The sequence below is a fragment of the Balaenoptera borealis genome, assembly GCF_965194805.1.
Source record: "Balaenoptera borealis genome assembly, chromosome: 14".
NCBI classification, from domain to species: Eukaryota; Metazoa; Chordata; class Mammalia; order Artiodactyla; family Balaenopteridae; genus Balaenoptera; species Balaenoptera borealis.
In genome coordinates, this window is record NC_138875.1 from 4,079,229 (window position 1) to 4,097,849 (window position 18,621).

General features: G+C 46.1%; 1 long non-coding RNA gene across 2 annotated transcripts; it reads right to left on the reverse strand.

Annotated features, from left to right (window-relative positions):
- Window positions 1-6,568: 6,568 nt before the first annotated feature.
- Window positions 6,569-18,541, reverse strand: LOC309611196. Of its 2 annotated transcripts, none has more exons than XR_014234381.1 (3): window positions 18,429-18,541; window positions 18,149-18,180; window positions 6,569-17,292 (listed from the first exon to the last, which is right to left on the reverse strand). It is a non-coding gene; the product is annotated as an uncharacterized lncRNA (long non-coding RNA). The 2 variants fall into 2 exon arrangements; XR_014234382.1 differs by having other exon boundaries at window positions 6,569-17,754.
- Window positions 18,542-18,621: the final 80 nt, after the last annotated feature.

Here is an 18,621-nt window from a genome sequence, read left to right on the forward strand (position 1 = left end):
ATCGGAGAAGTTATTTACCTTGAAATCAGTGACATTCAAGATTCAGGGCTCCTCTCCCACAGGCCCCTTCTAAATAAATAAGTATCCACTTTTGTGCCTAATTTTTATTCACAGTTCTGTATTCTTTTTCTTAAAGAGATCCCCTAAATTCTAAGACGTCAGGTCCCACGAACCTTAGTCCAGGCTGGGCTGACGAGGGAGGACACAGCTGCCCAGACCACCAGGCAAGATGTGCAAGGCCCCCCAGCCTGGATCCAGGCTGCTGCCTGGAATCCCCATTTGGACGACATGTGGGCTTCATCCCAGAGGCTTCTGCCGTCTCCTCGTGATTTAAGTTGTGCTATTTTTAAAAAACCCATTTAGCTTTTCACTGTACTTAATTTTACAGAAAATAAAATGGAAGAAACCACGTGTACCGGCATTTCTGCAGTTACTTTCAGCTTGGCCTCTTGATTATCTTCGAGAACTATCTCAGCCTATGGAACATCCCCTGGGAAGATTTAGGAAACACAGTGTCTCCCTGTGGGCTCATGGCGGTTCTCATGCAGCCTGCGGGGCTGGGACCCAAGATTCCCAAAGCTCCCAGGCTCCCGGGTTGGGGGCTGCCCAGAGGATCCAAGTTTGTTTGCCTGGCGTGGTTGTGTCATCAGGAGAGGCCGTTAGGGGAGAAATGAGGGGATTTCTGTCCACCTGGGGAGGGTGACGGGGGTGGAGATGAGCGTGGATGGTTTCTTCCCTCGGCTACACTTCCTTCAGGACCCGTTGCTGAGATTCCTAGGGAAGGCCTTCCTCCCTCGGGAGCTGTGGGTCCAGCGAGGGTTCTGAGCATGTGGGGAGCACAGGGGAGGGAGGACGCCGCGTGTGGATGGGTTCTGAGCACCTGTGGGGAGGGGGCCCCGGACCAGACCAGGTGGACCCGCTTTTCCGTGGGCAGGGGCTGCTGCAGGGCTGGGGAAGGAGCCATTCTCCGGCCTGCACCCCAGGCCAGCAGCCGCCTGGCTCCTGAGCCCCCCGACGTCAGCTCCCACAGGGGACCTTGTTGTCCTGGTGATGGGTGAGGCTTGGCTGAGGGATTCTGCAGGCAGGGCCGCCCATGCGGCAACAGGTGTTAGAGATGAGGAAGAGCCAGGGGGCGCGGGGACTGCCTGCAGCCTGAGGACAGTGTGGGACCCTAGGTCACCCCACTGGGGACACTGAGAAGTAACGGGGGCACCACGAGGTGGGTGTTTATAGCAGCAAGCAGTCTGGGGAATTGTGCAGCTGTAACATGTATATATATAGAGAGAGGAAGTGCCTCCTTGGTTTGTCATCATGGTCTGCTAAGACCCGGGACATAAGGCCAGCAGTAACAGGAACTTCTTTTTCAGTTTGGTGGGTTAAAGAATTTTGTCGATGCAATCCAAGACGACAAGTTTCCAACTGAAGCTTTTATTTGAATAGATGGGGTTCCATTGTTGAATGCTGCCGGGAACCCTGAACAAAGTTTATTTCTTTTTAAAGCATTTGTTTCCCGTTGGGCAAACATGGGCAAGGTAAATGAAGTGCTGGGTTCAAAGGCGTCATCTGCTCATGGATGATTTTGCAAGTTTTCAAACTGTAAACAGTTGCTGTCACTCACAATTCAAGTGCCACTATTCATTGTGGTTCAAAAAAATAAAGGAATTGGAACTTGGTTTTATGGATGTGAGGAACTCATCCTTAAATTAAACCAAGATGGAATTTCTGCTAAATGTTGAAATGCTCCAGTTTTCCCTCTAAGTCTGTTGGCAGTTTATAGGAGACAGTTCTCCAAGTAAAAGACGTGTGCATTAGTTTCCCATGGCTATTGTAACCAACACAGACCTAGTGACTTAAAACAGCAGCAATTCATTCTCTCACAGGTCTTTACATCAGAAGTCTAAAATCAAGGCGTCAACAGGGCTGGCTCCTCTGGGGGCTTCAGGGGAGAATCCACATCCTTGCCTTTTCCGGCTTCTAGAGGCCACCCTTGACCTGTGGCCCCTTCCTCCTTGTTCAAGTGCATCACGCCAGCACCTGGTCCATCAAGTGCATCACGCCAGCACCTGCTCCATCAAGTGCATCATGCCAGCACCTGGTCCATCACATCTCCTTTTCTGACTCCGACCGTCTTACCTCCTTTCACAAGGATTCTTGCAAGTGCATTGGGCCCCAGGGTAGTTCAGGATAAACTCCCCATCTCGAGATCCTTCCCTTAGTCACACCTGCAAAGTCCCCTTTTCCGTGGAGAGAGTCACGTCAGAGATAAGAACGTGGACATCTTCATGTGTGTGTGGTGGGGGTTATTATTCAGCCTCCCGCCACATGTGAGGTATTAGTGGAAAAGTCTCCTGGGAGATGAACAAGCTCAGATCAAAGACACAACTCGAGGGACCCTGGCGGTCCAGTAGTTAAGACTTTGCCTTCCGACGCAGGGGGTGCAGGTTCCATCCCTGGTCGGGGAGCTAAGATCCCACATGCCTCACGGCCAAAAAAAACAAAACAAAACATAAAACAGAAGCAATACTGTAATAAAATTAATAAAGACTTTAAAAATGGTCCACATCAAAAAAATCTTAAAAAAAAAACAAAAAGACCCATCTTGAAAGTCCAACATGGCAGTGTCCAGACAACCACGTGGGGTCACATTCCCGCCCGGGGAGTTCGGCTTAGCCACTGGCTGCTTCCTTTTTACTCTACTCACATCCGTGGAAAAACCAGAGGAAGTGTCTGGGGCAGGAGTGGTCTGTTTCCAGAGCTTCCTGTGGGCCAGATGTGGACCCTGCAGAAGGGAACCCGTCTGGATCATGTGGAGAGAGAATATACCCAAAAGAACCACCTGGAGGAGGGGCTCCTAGAACAGGGCAGAAGATGGAGTGTAAACACCAGAGGGAGTCTTAGACCACCGAGGAAATTGTGGGTCAGAGACTCCCAGCCCCAGGAGGGTTATCTCTGAAGATAAAGCATCTCTTGAGGAAAGAAATCAGCATTTGAAATATGCCATCTCTCGAGGGCCCCAGTGTCAAATGACAACCGTCCTCATCCACTACGGCCTCTTCCTCCCGAGGCTGCCATATACGTGTGAAAGTCGCCCTGTGGAGTTATGTAGTGCACAGTCTGAGGCACGATTTCTCACCTCTCTTCCACAAGGGAATGAAATAAGAAACCAATAAATGAAGACAATTTGGGAAAGTCACAAATATGTGGAAATGAAACAACACACTTCTTACTGGTCAAAGGAGAAATCATAAGTTGAGAGTTATAAAACACTCTGAGATGAATTAAAACAAAACTACAACATGCCAAAACTTATGGGCTGCAACTAAAGCAGTGAAATAAAGCAGCTAAAGGAAAGAAATGTATAGCTGTAAATGCCTATATTAAAAAAGAAAAAAGATCTCCAATCAATAACCTAATCTTCTATCTTAAGAAGTAAGAAAAAGTAAACAAAATCCACATCAAGCAGAAGAAAGGAAACAATTAGAGATTAGAGCATAATAAATAAAATAAAGAATAGAATAACAACACAGAAAATCAACAAAACCAAAAGCTGGCTCTTTGGAAAGACCAGTAAAATCAACAATCTTTAGCTAGACTGACCAAGATAAAAAGAGAGATGATGTAAGCTATTAAAATCATGAATAAAAGAGGGGACACCATTACCAACTCTACAGAAATAAAAAGGACGGTAAGGGAATCCTATGAACAACTGAATAGCAACAAATTAGAAAACCTCAATTAAATGGATAAATTCCAAGGTAGGCAGAAACCAGTAAAAATGACTCTAGAATAAACAGAAGATCTGGGACTTCCCTGGTGGTCCAGTGGTAAAGAATCTGCCTTACAATGCAGGGGACTCGGGTTCGATCCCTAGTCAGGGAACTAAGATCCCACATGCCACAGGGCAACTAAGCCCACGCGCCACAACTACTGAGCTCACGTGCCTCAACTAGAGCCTGCGTGCTGCAAACTACAGAGCACTCGCGTCCTGGAGCCTGCGTGCCACAACTAGAGAAGAGAAAACCCGTACACCACAACTAGAGAGAAGCCCACGTGCCGCAACGAAAGATCCCGCATGCCTCAATGAAGAGCCCGCGTGTCGCAACTAAGACCCGACACAGCCAAAAATAAATTAAAAAATAATAATAAATAATAAAAATAAATCTTAAAAAAAAAGAAATAGATCTGAATATGCCTATAACAAGTAAAGAGATTAAATTAGTAATTTTTAAACCTCCCACAAAGAAAAGCCCAAGTTGGCTTCACTGGTGATTGCAACCATATGTTAAAAGAAAAATGAAAACCAATCCTTCATAGCTCTTCCAAAAAAATAGAAGAGGGGGAAATACTTCCAATATCATTTTATGAAGCCAGTATTACCCTGACACCAAAACCAGACAAAGATCACAAGAAACGAAAACTATATGCCATATACTTTATGGCATATTAACACAAGAACCCTGAAAATACTGGCCAGCCAAATCTAGCAATATGTAAAAAGAATTATATAACATGACCAAGTGGGATTTATCCCAGCAAGGTTGTCAGTAGAGTGAACAAGATGTTTCAGAGCCTGTATGTGTATGCTGTATGTTTATATAAATATTTATATATTAATAGCCTTAAATACTTGTATCTTTTAAAGAGAAGAAAGTAAAAAATCAGTGAGCCAAGTTTCAAACTTAAGAACTTAGGAAAAACAAACTACAGTTCAATTTTTTTTAAAAAAGACATTAGGAAAAGAACAAAAGAACTCCAAAAAATCTAAGAAGGGATATAATAAACAAAAGACCGTATATTGCCAGACAGAAAACAACACTATAAGAAGGCTGATCAAGCCAAATGTGGTCCTTTAAAACTTCTGATAGATTCATTAAAGAAAAAGAAGAGCAGTTATAAATAAATAATGTTATAAATGAAAAAGAGGACAGGACTAGACAGAGGAGCTATTAGAAGGTATAATAATTTACTACATGTGGCAAGAAAAAATAGAAAGCCCCAATAATCCTGTAACTATTAAGAAAAATAGGAGTTATTAAAAATCTTCCCACAAGAGAATACCATATCCAAAAAATTCTGCCAACTTTTCAAGAACCAGCTCATTCCAATCTTATACAAACTCTCCCAGAAGGAATGCTCTCCAAATCATTCTATGAGGCCAGTATAATTCTGATACCAACACCAGATAAAAACAGTATGTAAAAGGGAAATTAGAGCCTTATTTTACTCATGAATATAGACGAAGATTCTAATAAAATATCAACTGAATCTAACGGCACATTAAAAAAGATAACATGCTATGATCAAGTTGGATTCATAGGCATTCAGAGGTTCTTTAATATTTTCATGTCTATACATTTGATTTACTACATTAAGAGATCAGATGATCATATATGGTTATATATAACCATATATGATCATATCAATAGATGCAGAAAAATGCATATGATAAAATTCAACATCCATTCATGAAGGTACCTTAACTTGATAAAGAATATCTGTAAAAAAACTTACAACATAAATCATCATAAATGGGAAACAGAATTATTTCTTTTAAAGCTAGAAACAACAATCTGGAAACAACAGGATCTGTGTGCTGAAAATACAGAATCTGTATGCTGCAAACTAAAAATGTGATGAAAGAAATCAAAGAATGCCAAATAAATGGTTAAATATATTGTGTGCATGGATTGGAAGACTCATAATAGTAAAGGTGTCAAATCTTCTCAGAACAGTCTGCAGATTTAATGCAATTCGGAGCAAGATCCCAGCAGGATTATTTTGCAGATAAAGACAACCTAATTTTAAAATTCATATGGAAAGGCAAACGAATTATAATAGTCAAGTCAACTTTGGAAAAGAAGCAGAAAGTTGGAGGAATCACACTTCTCCCTACTTTATGACTTACTATAGAGACAACAGTAACCACAACAGTGTATATTGGCAAAGGGATAAGCACATAGATCAATGGAAGAGAACAGAGTCTAGACTTAGACCCACATAAATATGGCCAAGTGAATTTTTGACAATGGCAAAAAGGTAGTTCAGTGGAACCAGGATAGTCTTTTTCAAAACTGGTGTTAGAACAATGGGACGCCCATACGCAGAAAAGGGACCCCGACATCCTTCGGCTTTATTCAAAAATTAACTCAAAGACTGCAATCAGCTGTTAGGAGAATGAAAAGACAAGCTCCTCACTGGGTGAATATACTTACACACCATGTAGCCATTAAAGGACATTTATCCAGAATACATAAAGAACCCTCAACTTCAACAGTCAGAAAACTCAGTTAAAAATTGGGGGGGGCTTCCCTGGTGGTGCAGTGGTTGAGAATCTGCCTGCTAATGCAGGGGACACGGGTTCGAGCCCTGGTCTGGGAAGATCCCACGTGCCGCGGAGCAAGTAGGCCCGTGAGCCCCAACTACTGAGCCTGCGCGTCTGGAGCCTGTGCTCCGCAACAAAAGAGGCCGCGATAGTGAGAGGCCCGCGCACTGCGATGAAGAGTGGCCCCCGCTTGCTGCAACTAGAGAAAGCTCTCGCTCAGAAACGAAGACCCAACACAGCCAAAAAAATTTTTAAAAATATTAAAAATAAATAAATAAAGGCATCTCTTTAAAAAAAAAATTGAGAAAAGGCTTGAGCAGACACTTTACTAAAGAGGATCTACAGACAGCAAATAAGCACATAAAAAGATGTTCGACACCATTAGATGTTAGGGACATGCAAACTAAGGCCACAGTGTGTTGTCTGCAAGCCTCACAGGCCCCTTCACAACAATGTCGTCTCAGACTGTAAATTCCAAGAGGGCAGGGGACTTGTTCCCTGTTACAATGGCTGGAATAAAAGAATACTTACATTAGCAAGTCCTAGTGAGGATGCAGAGCCCCTGGAACTCTCAGCACGGCTGGTAGAGATGTAAAGTGGCATAGCCACTTTGGAAGACAATTTGGCAGCTTCTTGTAAAGTTAAGCAATCCCATTCCTAGGTATGAGATTCCTAGAGAAATAAAAATGTATGTTCACACAAAAACCTGGACATGACTATTCCTGGCAGGTCTATTCATATTCAGCCCAAACTGGAAACAACTCAAGTGTTCTTCAACAGGTGGACGGGTAAACTGTGATAAGATTCGTACAATGGAATATGACTCAATAATGAAAAGGAATAAATTACTGAGACATGCAACTACTTGCATTAATCGCAAAAGCATGATGCTGCGTGAAAGAAGCTAGTCTCAAAAATGTATGGCTCTGGGGCAGGAGACAGATGGGCCCCCAGGGCAAACAGTTTGAGTTTGTTCCTTGTGGACCAATACTCTGAGAAGGGAATAACAGGACAATTGAGAGAGGAGGCTGGGCCCTGCCCAGGTAGAAGATAAGAGACCACATACTCCTCATTCTTGAAGTCAGGAGACCTCCCCGACTGCTCATGCGCAGAAAGGCTCCTTGGAGGTCAAAAGCGGAGTGATGCCAACTGATGCTCACTTACCCATAGGCCTCTTCCGTGGAATCCATCTTGGCTAAGAGATGCGCGCGCACACATGGGAAAATCATGAGATACACCAAATATGGAGTCTGAACCAGGCAAAGCAAAATGATTGGACAAAGGAAACACGGAAGAAATGCCCCATATAAGTGATTTAAACTGCTGCGAGGGCACGACTATCTGAGTCTGCCCGTGTGTCTATCCACACGTACTTTTTTTCTCCTAATAAATACTTTACTTGTTTCACTACTTTCCATCTTTGTGGGAATTCTTTTTCTGCAAAGCCAGAGAGGCAGGGCCTTGTCACTGACAACTGGTCTAGTGGCCAGGATTCGGTGCTCTCACTGCCGCGACCCGACCTCAGTCACTGGCCGGGAACCGAAACCCTGCTTCAAGCCGCTGCCAGCCGAGGCCACCCGAGATCAGTTCCATTTCTGTGACGGTCTCAAAAGGACAAAACTCAGTGATTACCAGGGGATGTGGTGGAGGGGGAGGGCAGCATGAGGGGGTTTTTTGGATGGTGGAACTATTCTGTATATATGGTTACTTGACTCTATATACACACGTGTGAAAATTCATAGAATGGTACACACGTTCACACAGAAGTCAGTTCCACTGTATGTTGGTTTAGAAATCAAACTGTAGAAGCTAAGATCAGTTAGAACTTGCACAGATTATTCCCATGTACTTTCAATGATCAGCATCAGAAAGGCCCTTATTATAGCAAAATTCCTTAAAGCGCCCAATACCAGTTGCCCATTTTCTTCAGTTATACAAATAAAATATTTGACTTAGTCACAGGGAAAAATAATGTAGTAGTAAGACACGGATGCTTATTACTACTACTTCTAAACAAGACTGACAGGAGGTTCAAAAAAATTAAAGACAGAAGGATTGGAAGGGACGAAATCACACCATCATTACTTGCAAGTAGGGAAGAAGGGAGGCTAAGAAATACAAAGAAAAGAGATCGCACCCCCTCCTCAGCACAGATGTTCTGGTCCGAGGCTGACCTGAGCCAAGAAAGGAGGGGATTTGTAAGTGAACTCTGGAGCACTCCTGTTCAACAGGATGAGATTCTTTACTACTTATAAAATAGGCTATTGTTTAGCACCGAAAGTGACTAAGCTGTGAGAATTGCCAAAAATGTCAGGAGCCAGGAGCACTGAAAACACTACATGTTATGGAAGAGAAACACCCAGAAATCTGCTTCCTGATTGCTCTGAACCAGACCAGCTCATTCATTATGCTGGTGAGATGTCCACTCTCTGATGTGAGGAGGGGACGGAGCCCTGGGGCCAGGACCTGCTCTGAGACTTCCCCACCCTGGTTCCCTTCAGTGCATCCACCATCCAGGGCTGCTGGAGAGGCAGGGAACGCAGGCAACTTCCCAGCTCAAAGTAAATAAGACCAGTACCTTGGCTGCCTTCTTGGAATTCACAGTTTAAGATGACTGGGATGTGAGGGGCAGGCAAGGCTCAGGGACCAGTAAGCAGAAATTCCCCATGAAAACAGCAATCTGTGAAAGCAAAAGGGTAAGTGCACTTGGCAGAAGGAGCAAGTGGGTAAGGGAAAAAATTACATGATAGAATGAGAAGACCTTGGCAATGAGACTGGAAAGGGGGCCGGGACACTGGCGGAAGCTGCTAGTGAGGGAATTAGGTGAGGTAATTGGTCTGCACGACGAAAAGGCAACTTTTCCCCCCCTTTGGCTAGAGTTACTTGATTATTTGCATTGACTGGCATTTGTTGTACGAGAGATTTTCTTCCTGAGTAATCCTGTATCTTGGCAAGCACATAAAATATAGTTTTCGTAACTTAAAAAAAAAAACCATTGCTGGTATATGTTAGTTGCAATCAGAACAGCCATAATCTGTGCTTTATAGATAATCCGTTTTCTGATTTCACAGAAGCAACCGTGCTTTATCAGAAGGCTCACTTTCGTTATCGCTTGATATTTTCCTTTATTAACAATCATGCATTCTGGCAGGGACTCATGCAGATGTATGAACGCCCATGTTCATGGCAGCATTATTAGCAACAGCCAAAAGGTGGAATCAATCCAGGTGTCTATGGATAGATGAATAGATAAGCAAAATGTGGTCTATCCATACAACAGAGTATGATTCAGCCATGAAAAGGTAGGAAATTCTGACACAGGCTACAACATGGATGAACCTTGAGGACATTATGCTCAGTGAAATAAGCCAGACACAAAAGGACAAATGCTGTAGGATTCCATTTATGGGGTACCTGGAGTAGTCAAACTCATAGACAGAAGGTAGAATAGTGGTTGCCAGGGGCTGGGGAGAGGGAGGAATGGGAGCTATTGTTTAATGGGACAGAGTTTCAGTTTAGGGAGATAAAAAGTTCTGGAGATGGTGGTATTCTTTGCACAACAAAATGAATGTACTTAACGCCACTGAACTATACACTTAAAAATGGCTAAAATGGTAAATTTTATGTTATATATATTTTACCACAATAAAAAAATATTTCCCAATGGGGAATTGTATACCTTTCAGTTTATTTATCCATTCACATACTGAAGGACATCTTAGTTGCTTCTAAGTGTCGGCAATCATGAATAAAGCTGCTATAAACATCTAGGTACAGATTTTTGTGTGGACACAAACCCTTTGGGTAAATACCAAGGAGTGTAATTGCTGGATCATATGGTCAGAATATGTTTACTTTTGTAAGAAACTGCCAAGCTGTCTTGCCGAGTGGATGGGACCATTTTGCATCCCCACTAGCAAAAAACAAAGAGTTCCTATTACTCCACATCCTCACCAGCAGGATGGTTTTGTCGGTGCTTTGGATTTTGGCCATTCTAATAGATGTGTAGTGATAGCTGATAGCTTACTGTTGTTTTAATTTGCAATCCCCTGAGCACATACGATGTTGACTGCATTTTTCAGTGGGGATTGTGAGCACAGGCTTAGGACATATGGATGGCGCGAAAACTCAAAATATGTGTTGAAAGTATTTAATTTTATTTTGGATGTTTCATGAGAAGCAATGGAATAATCATCACGGGGAAAGCTAAATTTGTTAGACTTCCATGCAGCTAATTTATGGCTGAGGGTTATTTTCATGCTGACTTAGTTGGGGCGCGGGGTGCCACCACCCTTTCAGCGCTTTGGGGGCCACTAAAGGTCTCAGCTGGTCCTCTGAGGCCTCACATCCAGGTTTCCGTCCAGGATGAAGGCCCCTCCTCTCCCCAGAGGCGGCCTCCAGTCCCGCCTCAATAGGGCTATGAGTTATCTTCTCGGACAAGGAAGCCGACTGCCACGCCCCAGACCAAGGGTCCCGATAGCTCTGCGATGCGCTGCCTGCTGGGCCGCTCTGTCCCCCGCTGCACGGGCCCCGCCCCAGGCCCTCCGTCTGCACCTCCGTGTCTTCACTGTGGAGGCCCGGGTCCTCCTTCATTACTGGTGGCCCCCGCTCCACCCTCAAGAGTCCCCTCCAGGACCACCTCCTCAGGGTCTCACCTGACTCCCTTCCCCTTGCTCCACCCGCCACTGTCTGAACACCTTGGGTGTGTGTGTTTGTGTTTTACAAACCTGGTTCTCCCACCAACTGGGAAAAGCAGTGTCTCTTCATCTTGAGTTCCTCGGCGTCCAGCCCGCTACCCTGAGGAGGTGAAAGCCGGGAGATGCTTTCTGGGGAGTGGGGCTCAGGCGGCACAACCTCTTGGACGTAATAATGCGATCTTTTTCACTCACGAGGCCACTGCTGTCTCTCAACAGCACTTGGAGAGCCAAGGTTAATGGGGGGGAGGGGAAATGGGGGTGACTTGACACTGTGTCTTCTCATAGGCTGACATCCAATAACCCGGTGAGAAGAATCTCATCCCAGAACTATCAGTATTTTCAGGACGCATATCTGGCAAAGGCAGTAGGCTCTCCCGACTTCAGCAACCTGGACCCACCAGAGCTGAGGGCCTTCTGCTTTCATCTGCTGGTGAAGGAGACCCCCTTAACGGGACCCAGCTCTGAGCTAGGTGAGCAGTTCCAGCTGCAGACCAATTCAGGCACGCTTTAGGGTGGAGCACGCTCCCTGCAGAGCGGCATGTCATTCGCCAAAAGGGAAGTAAATTCTGGAATGTCACCCTTTCCTAAGAGCCCTTGTGTAGGAGTCTCAAGGCCAAATCGCAGGATGCATTTTTTCCCAGCGAGGTGCTTTCACATGAATGCAATGGGCGTGATACCGACCTTTCACGTGCGCTTGCTCGAAGACAGCACCGCACACGATGTGGGCTGGAGCAGGGGCTCCGGGTGAGAGGGAGGAGTGTGACCACTCCCATCGCTCCCCTCGTACTGGAGGGAAATCCCAACCAGCAGCTGTGTCTTGAGTTGAAATGAAAATGCAAGAAAGGAGGCCAAAGAAAGGTCAGAGATTTCCTAAAGTTTGTCCCAAACAATGTAGTGCAACTGTGTGGGGGTTAGGAAACTCCAAGGCTTATACGACCAAGGCGAACCCTGCAAGGAACACAGCGATTGGTTCTGTGCAAAGATTTCGGGCTAACCTTAACACCAGCAAAGGCACCAGCAAAACAGCACAGCAAAGACTGCAGTGGGTGGTTCCAGAGTCTCACGTTCAAGACAGCTCAGGAAATCATGCTGAGTGCCTGCCGGCCTTTAGCTCACATCCCTTTAACCAGCATCACCGGTGCTCCAGACTGAAGGACAAGGAGATGCACTAAAGTTCCTGAAATGCAGTTCTATCACAAAAGGACCGAATTGCAGGACAAGGAAAGAGTGATCACAGAAATCGTGGGGCCAATTCTGGCCACGGAAGATAAGACGATGACTCTTCATGAGGAAAATGCACTTTAAGACCACAGTGAAATGCCACCTTACAGCCACTAGAACCAATATAATGAATGTTGACAAGGACGTGGAGAAACTGGAATCCTTGTAATTTCTGATGGGAATGTAAAATGGTACAACCACTTTGGAACAGTTTGACAGTTCCTTAAGCTAGAGGTAAATTTACATAAGACCCAGCAATTTCATCCCTACGAATTCAAGAAAAATAAAAACATATGTTCGCATAAAGACATGTACATAAAAGTTCACAACAGCATTATTCGCAACAGCCAAAAAGTGGGAACAACCCAAATGTCCATCAACTGATGAATGGATAAACAACATGACTTACCCATACGATAGAATACCAGCCAGTAATACAAAAGGAATGAAGGATTGATACTCTTACCACACGGATGAACCTCAAAAACATTAAATTGAGTGAAAGAAGCCAGAAGCAAAAGACACCTATTGTATGATTCTATTTAGATGACATGTCCAAAGAGAAGCAATCCTACAGAGACAGATCAGTGGTTGCCTGGGGCTGGGGGTGGGAAGAGGGACCAAATGCAAATGGGTGCCCGAGACAGATCTTTCTGGGGTGACAGAAATGTTCCCAAACTGGATGGTGTGAGTGGTTGCACAGCCCCTGTAAATTTACTGAAAATCACTGAACTGTACACCTAAAATGGAGGAAATTTCATGTATGTAAAACATGCCTCAATAAATCTGTTAAAAAACACTGACGACGACCATAGCCCAGCAATCTGAAAACCTAAGGTGTGCAGGGTCTCTGATCTAGGAGTCTCCCTCCCCTTAGGAAGGAGGAAATTGTATCCCTTCATCTTCCAGGCAGGAGTTGGGAAGGGCAGGAGCCGTTCCTGAGTTTCGGGCAGATGGTGAGAGGCTTTCTCTGGCTCCTGGAAGATGACGAGGATGAAAGAGAAAAGAACCTCTATCAGCCCATGGCCTGGCCCACAGCCCCTCCCCCCCTGGGGCTCCCACTCCAGTCCTGGCGGGATCCCCGTGTGCACGTGCAGCGCAAGGCCTAGCAGGTGGTCCTGGGTCCAGCAGAGGTTTGGCAACAGCAGCCCCAGACCTGTCCTTTGTCAGGGTCCCTCAGAGGGCCCGGGGGGTCAGGAAGGAACAGAGAGGAGCAGAGATGCAGCAGATCCTGTTGCAGAGAATTCCATGCTGTAGAGTATGTGCTCCCGGCAAAGGAGGACTGAGACCCTGTGTCATTCATCTTGATGTCTTTAACACTAGAGTAGCGGCGCTTACAGAGTGAATGAATGAATGAATGAACTCCCACCACGGTAAGCATTATTACAGAAAAAGGAACAAGGCTGAGAGGTCACAGAAGACGAACTAGCCCTTACAAAGTGGTTCAGGATGGCCAAGGGCTGCACCTCTCAGACGTCCAGCATCACAGCAGCTCTTGAGACTAGAAGCTACTGATCCCAGAGCCCTGATGTCTGCTTCTCTTCCTGTAATTCATCTCCTTAAATAAAAATGTTTTCATTACACAAATAAGGCATGCTTGTCTTACATAAAATTAGAAAATTAACAGAAGAAAAGAAAAATCACTTGTCATTCCTCCAGCTAGAGATAACATACATTGTGATGTCTCTTTCCAAGAATTTTTGTGTCTATAAATAAGTATATGGTATGCTTTTAAAAACTAAGACGGAACATAATGTTTTGAAACCTGCCTTTTCACTCCATGACGTATCATGAATGTCTACTGACCAAGACTCTGTCCATTGTAAATGTCAGAAACCCAAGCCAAATTGGCTTCAGCCACAAAGGGAATCTATCCACTGGGTAATTAAAAATTCAGACGCTCACATGAAGTCCTGAGGAATCCTGCTCCCCATCCCCTCCTTCCTCGAGGTTGGTCTCAACCTCCAGCAGATCCTCGTGCGATGGCCCTCTGGCCCCCGCACCCTCAGAGCCCGGCATTGGCATCCTCAGGGGGAAGAAGCCTCCTCTTTCCCAACGGTTCCAACAAAGCTGAGAAGTGAGTCCCTTCCGTCCCGCTGGTCTGCTGGGAGCCCCGGACCAACCCTGCGGTTGGGAGCTTGTCTCTCTGTTCTCTTCAGTGGGCTTTCTCACAAGCCCTCACCACCCCTGCATTTCGGGACAAACCGCAGGACGGAGCGTGAGAGGTGTGATTCCCTAAGAAGACGTGGGGTGTGCACTGAGAAGGGATGGTGCAGGGCCAGGAAAAAGGACCATTTCTCCAATAACACCTTTCCTATCAACACAGGCTTCATGTCCAGCCTCTGGTGACAGTACGCATGGTTCCACCGGTGGATCACTACCATTGATCAACCCAACCCCTGGGACACACACTGAGGCAACTTCCAGCTGTTGCTGTTGGCAACTGTGCTGGAAAGGAAATCCCAACACTACATTTTTGCCCGTATCCTTCACCTATTCTTAATTCTCCCGAATCAGGGTAAAACAGTTATTGGTCTTTATGAACTAGATGATTTTGGGAGTCTAGGCAAAACTGCGAGAGAAGCCCCACTTTTCTGCTAACCATTCTAAGCTCTTGTCTCCTCAGCTCTTGGAACCCAGGCTTCCGGTTACAAAGGGCTCCCAGTGAGACCTACACCCAGATCTCCCATCCCCACCCCGAGGCTGGCCCCACACAACGAAGTAACTTCTTCCTTTCCAAACAAAACTCTCATTTTAAAACAGGCTGGTCTCGCTTCGGAGGAAAGCAAGGTAAGTATCTGGATAAAGTAAAGCATGGAGTAGCTGAGCTTGCTGAAGTGTGGGATGAGTTTGAGGGGAGATGGTTTTGAGTGGGGAGGGAAGTCTGGCTGGCTCTCATTTTCAGGCTTATCCTCCCTCACCCCGCAACCCCGCAGGTGATCGGAAACTTGCCCCCTTCTGAAAGGTGGCCTCCCCTTTCCTGCACTTTGACCCTTGTGCAAATGTGGTCGCCGCTGCTGGGAGAGGGCCAGAGAGACCGTGGCAAAGCTGGGCATGAGCTAAAATCCTATTTCAACTGTAATTTTGCAAATGACTGGTAAAGCTGATAAATGTTTGAAACTTTCTTGGCCTGAGGCAGGATACGTCAATAAATGATTGTGAGATGCACAGAACACTTCACCCGCTCACTTCTAAGGGGGGCAACTCCGACACGGAAACAGGCGTTAGAATATCACACCTAGAAGCAGGTGAGTCAGCCTCTAACCCTGTCACTCCCACTAACAGATGATAGTAAAAAAAAGAAAAAGGCCATTACCCTTTTCTATGAAATATTAGATAACAACATTCACTCAATCCACCCTACCAGGTTGCTAGGCGAATTGTATGAGCTAATGTCTGGGAATATACCAAGTACTATACAAACACAGGGATATTTGTTGTTGTCAAAGTCCTTTCAGGAAGAAAAATACTTTTATGAGATCACAGAAATGTAGTAGAATTGAGCACTAATAAACCTATTTGTCTAATATAATCAGAGTCGAAACTATAGAATTTTACCTTTTCTTCCAAGAAAGGCCTATAAGCAAAATATTCATATTCTGTTCTCAGTGACAAGTTCAACTGCCAGTAGATGAGTTCAGAATCCAAAGGATATGTTCAAACGTATTCCTAACCCTGTGACGTGTCTGGATTGCTCCACTGAGCCTGAGGAAATCAGAGAGAAATATTTATGTGTTAAAAGCACTTTCTCAAGAAAAATTCCAGGGTGCTCGAAGTTTTCTGATCTTTCAGAGGAAAAGCTAGGATACATATTCCACTCATTTCTTTAGCAGGTCTTTAAGGACCTCCTTTGATTCAGGTACCAGATTAGGTGCTGGGAGATGCAGTCCTTACCCTCAAGTAGCCTCTGGTCTGATGGAAGAAGTAAGTGAACAAATACAGTTTAGTCTAAGTGCTTAGTTAAAGCAGACACACCCTGGTTAGTACACTCGCTCTGCTTGGCTGTGGTGGTGCCTGAGTGTGGGCACTGGGCCCTGGAACCCCGGGCCCCTTTCACCGGCTCAGAGGACTTTTTGCCTCGTGTGGTTATAAAGAGACACGTCTCCATCTCCTTCAAGACAAAGGAAAACCACCTTGTGAATATCTGTGTGACCAGAGTATGCTTGGCAGGATCACTGCCCTCAAGCCATTTCTAGTGTTATGACTTCAGTGTTCACAGTCTGGGTAAGGGAGCGGGGAAAAGTGGTTCTTGGATTTCATACAGTGTTTTGAAGGAGTCAAAGGCTCTTCAGATCAACTCCATGTGAAGCCTGCACTGAGCCAAGCCACCCCCCCAGCTCTGCCTGTCCCCTAATCCTGACCCGCAGGCTCCCTGCCAGGCCCCGCCAAGGCTGCCAGTCACCGGGAATTACGCGCTGGTGCTACCAGCACGCGGGGCTCCTGGGAGATGAGACCAGACTCATTTTACCTTGCTTGTTAAGCCAAAGCTTCACGTTTTATTGCTAATGTAATTATCTGTTTAGTTGTTTGCTGCTCTAGGGGAATATCTAGTACCAAGGGTACAGCTGGCCTGTAAGGTACTGTCATGCGAATCCCCAAAAAAGCCCCCTTTGCACAGGTCATTTAAAAAGGCATCCCCTCTGGTCGGATGGGGCCCCCAGGAAAAGGGCCTGGTGGCCTGGGCTCTGGTGGACTTCAGCCCCATCCACCCCTCCATGGCTTTGTGCAGCGTACAAACTGCACAAGAGGGTGGCAGCCGGCGTAAGTTCTGCATTCTAAGCGTTTTGTTTTGGCTCTAGAGAGTACAATATCTTCTGTATTAAAATGATGCTCATGTATGTCAACTATATTTCAATTTAAAATATGCTGAATGCTTAAAGGATCTCTTTACTGTGGGATTATCATTTTCTTTGGTATACTTTTCTTTATAAAAATGCCAAAAGAAGTATTATTAATAACGTATTTTTAAAACTTACGAAAGTAGAACTTACCTTGCAAATCCTAATATTAATTTTGCTTTCATGCTCTGCTTTTCCCCTGTTGTTTTCACGCCTAGGTTTTAAAGGAGAAGTGTTACCACTTTTGTATCTTATTCCTCTTCCTATTCCCGCCCCCTCCCAATAAAATTCTTGGGACAGGGAATCAGCTTTACACCATCAAGCCAAGATTTTAGAGCAGCGTCCTAGGATGCCTCCTTTACTCCACAACTGCAATATTTTAAAAGAAGAGACCAAGTTTTCCTACAGCCAGCCTAGGGAAATATTCCCACGTGGTTCTTATGGTGGGGTGTGCCCTGGGGGGGGGGCGGGTAGGGTGGAGGTGGGAGAAACGGTCACACAGAAGGAACTCGAACAGGCACTACTGTTACCAGCCAAGTGATCCCCAAAGCCCAAGTGTCTGTTGCATTAGGGAATAGCTGCGGTGTACCCGAAGTGTTCCTGAGGGCTGAGCATTTGTTAATTGGATGCTTCATAATTCCTGGAGAACTTCACCAGTGGGCCACGAAACTGAAAGCTAAACCAGCAAGTTGCAGAATAGACAAGGTTAAGAAGCCAGTTCCTCAGGGATGATTACAGGATGTTCCATCGGGGCGAGAGTAATTCCTGTTATCCCCTCACTGGGGGTGGAGGGTGGGAATATGTGAAATTTAGGTGCAGGGCGGTCAGGTAGGGCCTGACCTACTGGGATGGGCTGGCTGTACAACAGGCCTTGAATAGGCTTTTGTTGAGTGAACGCAGGAGCCTCTGGGGCAGGGCAGCTTTCAGAGGCCTTCAGCTGTGACAGTTCCCCCGCCCTGGCTCTCCGTTTAGGGGAGAAATGCTTTTAGGGAGCGGAGGGCAGCTGGGGTGGGGTCGGGGAGGGCTGGAAAGAACCAGGGGCAGCTCTGAAGGCCGGGGCTCCTGCCGACCTCATACGATGACTGCGACGGAACATGGAAGCCTGCTCCCCAGAGAACGTTGCAAATACACAGAAACACAGGGTTAGATACATTCAGTGAACCATTTCTCCTCGCCAGGGGGAAGGGAGACGTCCAGAGAGTGCGGCGCTTTTCTACCCCTGGCAAGGACGCCCTGGAGTTTTTGGCAGCCTGGGAGACGGCGGTGGGATTCAGGAGCTGCCTGGGAAGGGCGGGCGGGGGCCGCCACGACATTCCCAGACGGTCCCGGACCCCCGACTCAGGATCTCACCCCGGGAAGCGCTCGGAGGAGACCCAAGTGGGGGGATGGGGGGCAGGGCTGCAGCCGAGGGCGCCCAGGGGTCCGAGGGGCGGGGGTCTGTAAAAGAGAGTGCAGGGCGCCGAGCAGCCGCCCGGAGAAGGGGCGAGAGCTTGTCTTCAGGGGAGCCAGGAGTCTAAACCGGGGCGAGCCTGAATCTACGCAG